Source organism: Argopecten irradians, chromosome 5 (genome assembly GCF_041381155.1).
Source record: "Argopecten irradians isolate NY chromosome 5, Ai_NY, whole genome shotgun sequence".
Classification (NCBI taxonomy): Eukaryota; Metazoa; Mollusca; class Bivalvia; order Pectinida; family Pectinidae; genus Argopecten; species Argopecten irradians.
In genome coordinates this window covers 10,469,201-10,475,267 of record NC_091138.1, presented here as the reverse complement: position 1 = coordinate 10,475,267, position 6,067 = coordinate 10,469,201, and the positions used below count along the sequence as shown (strand labels likewise).

General features: G+C 33.2%; 1 protein-coding gene across 1 annotated transcript in view; it reads left to right on the top strand.

Annotated features, from left to right (window-relative positions):
* Positions 1-1,235: 1,235 nt before the first annotated feature.
* LOC138322823 (allatostatin-A receptor-like) overlaps positions 1,236-6,067 on the top strand; it is an 81,280-nt gene continuing 76,448 nt past the window's right edge. The window contains exon 1 of the mRNA XM_069266949.1: positions 1,236-2,071. The gene's annotated coding sequence lies outside the window, so the exon portion shown is untranslated. The remainder of the gene's footprint in view (positions 2,072-6,067) is intronic.

Genomic DNA, 6,067 nt, shown 5'->3' with positions numbered 1-6,067 from the left:
CCTAAAGGAATTATACCGAATGATAGATTACAAGTGATTGATGTGAAATGTATGGCGTAGCGTAGACACATTCATCGGGTCAATAACAAGAAAACAAGCTTCATGACTAAAATTGCTTTTTAGAAATAAACAAAATAAATATCGATAATGGTTATGAAATGTTTGTCTCAGCAAATAGTGTACGCCTTCGGTTTTCTTTATATTTATGTTTTTGAAATGTGACCTTTCATAGCACTAATATGGAACTTGTCCAGGAGACGTCTGTATCATCTTATAATTATATTAACCTACGCACACTGAGGTAAATGAGGGTGTGGTGACAGCGCACCGAGTTAATTACAGCGAAAAGGGACACTACAGCATGGCAAACAAAGACATAAATTGTTCTATCCTTACAAATCCTTACCGCCATATAGAACGTGGACCCATTATAACATCATTCTCACTGGTTAGAATGAAATTAACGACGGTAATGACAAAGCATCAGACTACGAAAATACTTACATTCTGTTTATAGGTAGTGTATTGTTATATCAAGGCTATGAATTGCTACTTAAGTTTAATTCAGAGAATAAGAGGTTGAGGAAAATGTAAGTGGTTTGTTTTGAAGTATGTTTTATCTGTGGCTATTATACTTCAGCACCATGATCGGAATGTAGATAATCATGCTATCGCTAGGGAACCATTTGTACCTGATAGAGTACTATAGGAGAAGGTAGGAAAATGAGAAATATTTGTTATAAAGTTTTATAGGGATGATGAAATATAATGGATGTATAAAATTGTTGCGTTAGTTAACGAATTATCCTCGTTTATTTTATTTTTGCAAATATGGACAGAGGGCTCCTCGTTTCACTAACCATGTCGTATCCTTCAAGACCAGGGGTTGGATAAGCAATGGTATCGTGTTAAAGGAATTTGCAGCATGCTTAGGTAATTCATCGCTGTACCTTCATTTCTTACGTTTGCATATCAAATTGGCAGTAACATATGTATTATCATTCTTGAAGGCAAAATACAATACACGGTTTACCACAGGAAAATTTTTGAAAACAACATTTATCAATAAAAACCCGTACGTACAGTTGTTGGTGTCAATTTCATCTTTCAAGTCACTCATATTATACCAGATAGCGATTGGTTCCCGTTACTATTGATCTGCCATCAGTCACAGCTATATTACATCTTCAGCGAACACTCGCTACCTCTCATCATATCACACAGCTACAGGAGCGGGCACCGTTCTAATGATCAGAAATGTGTTTTGTTGTAAACAGACAATGATCGGAAGCTAATACACGAGGCGGCCAATATTGCGTCGATCATCAACTTTTGTTTGGGAACAAAATATTAACTAAATTATCAGGTGCTTGCTTGTCTATTTACTCCAGTTTTCTAAAGAGTTTCATGGTTGACTTGGCACCGTTGATTATTCGGTTTGTAACGAAGAAAGAGCCTTTAATGAAGCATTGATGGGAAAAGGAAACGTTTTATCAGAGACAGCTTACGCATAAAATATTGGGGAAAGTACAATAAAGAAAGACAACACACTTTTTAAAGTCAATTTATAAACGTTGCTTGATGGGTGGCGTTAATTAGTTTGCGCGTGTGTTTTAATGTATTCAATGTTTCACAAGCAGTGAAAAACGATAGAATACGTGTCGACGGTATTCAAGGTCGGCATATTCCTTTTTAGATTTGTTAATTACCTGTTTGACTTTCAACAGTACCTAACTTCAAACCCAGTATTCTCCCTGGAGGGATTTTGTGTGCAAAGCCGCTTGAAACAAAGTAACTATAATCACCACGCGACGACTCTAACGGCTGTGAAATGATGTGTAGAGTTCTGTTGGTCGATGAAAGAACTTACTCATTTTACTGATGTTGTAGGTTTTCCTTGACTTAGAACGACAAACCTCTTGAATGATCATTTGGAACTGATCTATGTACAAATCGATGTTTCACTCCTTTCACGAACTAGCACTTGACTGGACACTTGATGCCTCTTTTGTCGTACATCTGCGGAAAGTCTTGAACGTTTTTAAAAGCCTGATTGGAAAATATATATACGGTAGGTTTTAGAACACTTATTGAATTATAGAATATTAAGTTAAATGTTGTTTTTATTTAGTAGACTGCATGCAGCATTTAACTTTTAAATTTCATTTGAAATTAAAACCTTGATACTGATTGTGCTAAAGTGATTTTGTTTACATAACGTTTAACTCAGTAATCAAACATGAAATCACGTGTATGTTCTTATGGCTATTTCATATGGTAATATGACATATTGGCGAGTGCTTGATAATGATTTCGCTGAGTAAGCTACTGTGAAGTGAGTTATTTTGTATTGTTAAGTAGGCATCATATCACGCCTATGATAAATTCCTAACTCTTGGATGATCACAGTTGATTTATTCTCATGAATATTCATACACACTTTTACGTCATAATCGATGCAGTTGTGTTTTAATATTTCTGTTTAATATTTAAAAACAGTTTTTCCTTTTATTGGTCATTAAAAATATATTACTTGATTCTTACCTGCCAAAAAATTGTAAAAATTGTATTGATCAGAAAGTATTCATTACTTTGTCCCAAAAAGCCGACCATATATCGAGTATTCAACTATAGGGTTAAAGATGCTCCTCCGTCGACAGAGCATAAACGATTTTGACAATAATTGGTGTTTAATCGTGTTTATATGTGTCTAATTTACACACAAAACATAAAAAATAGTTTCTTTTCCTTTTGGTGTATGCGCAATCAGTGTTTTATTCCATATAGAACATAGTACCGCGGTATTTTTTCGGGATGCAAGAAATTGTTTTTAATATTTTTATCTAAAATAGTAAAATTAGAAGCTCGAATTTTGCAATATTGGTAACGGTACAAAGTAAGTAACTTTTGTGACTTAAGAAAAATACTATTCGTTTGCTAAAATGGTAGAGAAAATATACCATTTGTCTGCGGTGGAACATCTATAAGGTATCATTATTTAGGGTATATCGTATCTCGTATATGTACCTAAAACTTGTTTGTTTTATAGCAGGTGCTATAAATGTAATAGTTCATACAGAAACGTATTAACAATCAATTAATTTGTTGTGTTCATAACCAAATTCGGCAATTTATATTCATATCAAATAGTTACTAGTAAAGCTACAATTTTTATTATATTTTCTTTACTTCTTAGTTTCAATGTTTCAAAACCCTTTATCTTGTCATCCTGGGCTAATCCCAAAATGTTTGCTTTTCTTCTCAGATGAAATCACAAAAACAACTAACGTTCATCCTTATGATAACTCTTTTTAAGAAACCTATGGTATAAAACTATAGACTATATAGGTAATTACACATATGACAGTCTGTTACTGGCCTCTGTATATCCGACAGCTGTAGCATCTATCATTTAAGTCATCCCCGCCATCGCATCTTAAACCCCTTATTACACGTCATTTAAACAGGAGTACCGTCTAATTGCTTAGCCTCGGCACTTGTATCCGATGTCAGTGATGTTCCCAGATTGTGCTACGTATCTGATGAACACGGAATTCCCTTCTCTGCCGATGTTTATTGTCAGTTTCCACTTTACAGACGTTCTCTCCCTCTTGTACTTGCCACTACGTATTTATCAGATCATTGTTGATGTGTGCACTGTTGAAGTTATCAAAGTTTTCGGCTATTGTTACAGATATAAGACGGCTGGATAAAGGCGTTTTAAATCAATTCAGAGATGTAAAGCTATTTACTAACTTTAGATTTGAGATAAATAATACCAAATTGAGATCATGGTTTAGTGATTAATTTACTACCATAATAAAGTAATGTAAATTAATGGATTGAAAATAAAAACAAATTGGGAACTTAGAAGTAAAATTAATTTCTGAATAACGTATAATGACATATATTCCAATACGATTCGCTTATGATCTAATGTGGTTACACTTTAAATGATAAGATCATACGCTGAAATAACGAAACTGCGTTTGTCGTTTTGATATTTTCATAATATGACATTATCCCTAACAATGTTCCCTCCAATATTCGGACCAGACAAATGTTTATTTCCTCTAACAAAAAGCATAACTCATAAATAGCTCAGAAAACTACAGAACCTCATAAATATTTTGGGTATATGCTAACAAATTTCCCAGACAGCATTTGTTTTCCTATATTATAAGGGCTCCAAAAAATAAAATCCAATTGGCAAAACCCCAAAATCATTAAGTATAATTATCAAATTCTATTCCGTAATGCCGAACATTAGGGGTAAACAATAAAGCGAAGTCAAAACATTATACGTCAACTAAATATCATTAAAATAATTGTATTTGAATACTGTTCACATGATAATCATATGTATACAGTACAGGTGAACATTGTTTTTCAATTATGACAACAGAAGGGAGTGCTTTATTTGAAATGAAAATTTGACCTTGATAATTTGAAGTGAAACTTGTTCCTTTGTATTTTTATTCCTTTACCGTTGTTTAACTTATTGCATCATAACACAATAAAACTCCATACGGGCGCGCGTCTTTGTAATTCTCCATATTAACTTAAATCCAGTATCTCATAAGTCGCATATGCATAACACGGAAATATCGATTCGGTTGATATTAATTTTTGTTTTGTTTAAATGTATGTACGAACAAGCCGCGAAAGTCAAGATCAAGCAATTCTGGTTTGTGTCTACGTTTGATGAAGTTGAATTTACATTTGAAAAAAAAAATATTAAGATGGAATAACTTATTTTAAATGGCACTTGACATTCACGATTGTGTAGCTAGTTAGGTGATCATAGCTGCAATATTGTAACTCAAAAGACTTTAAGAAGATAGTGATATCGACTTTAGACGGTATAGTAGGCCGAGTACGTATATTCGTTCTAAGATGATCATGAATAAATCAGATTTACTGTGTGAAACATATTGCAGATTAACAGAAATTATCAAAAAAGAAAACAAAAATGCTAAAATATTACAATATATGTGTGCTGTCTTGATTGGATTCCGTTAACAACAAGTTTGGAATATAATTATCTAATAAATGTTAATAATCACAATGAAGACTAGTGCCATCCCATAGCGGTTGGTTGCTTTGTCTGTTTGAGTATAATGAAACTTGTAGACTTTAATTACATCAAGTATAAAGCGCCTTGTAAATAACCATGTAGACTTTATTTATATCAAGTATAAAGCGCCTTGAAGACGACCTTGTATAATTAAACTACATCAAGTATAAAGCGCCTTATAGACGACCTTGTTGACTTCAAGTGTAAAGCGCAATATAGAGCATTTAGAACACTTTAATTACATTAGATACAACACGTATAGCAGGCAAGCTCCTATATGTGTCATATTTCATATGATTTCTTGAACAAAAGTCTCAGCAGTCATTTGTTAGTCTGAAAAAAATTGGAAATGAAACACTGAAATCTTTAAAAACATTGATATTGATCATTTGAAAAATCCAACAATAACGTGACAAACATAATTTGTGTCGTTATATCACGGCATTTCACTTGTGACATACATACAAATATCATCGACAACTGGCGAATATATCTTGAATACAGTTAATATCAGAACTACTTAATAAAAACATCTTCCAACATTTTTAACCAACACTTAATTTCCGGTGTAAAATTGTATTAATGAATGTGTGCACTACATGCTATCTGAAAACGGTAATCTGGTGATTGAAAACGTGTTAGACAGAAACATTGCGATGTTATTGATTTATAGCATAAATTATGACACCAGACACTAACAGGTCAGTCTTGTAGTCAAACATACTTCATTACGTTCGATACATTTTATCAAGAAGTCAATTGCAAATTTGAAACAGTGGCGTTGACTAAATCAATCCGAAATGGAATTCTCATCAAATGTTGCGTAAGTCGGAAGCCATAGGAATAGGTGTATTTCTAACGCTGCTCTGCGGGTGAGAGTGGATCACGAAGATTATAAAATTGTTTAATGTATCCAAAGCTGTCTGGTACACTTCATTACTGTGCTAGAGATAATCTGTATGTTAAATTTGTCCATGCCCTGTCAATAAT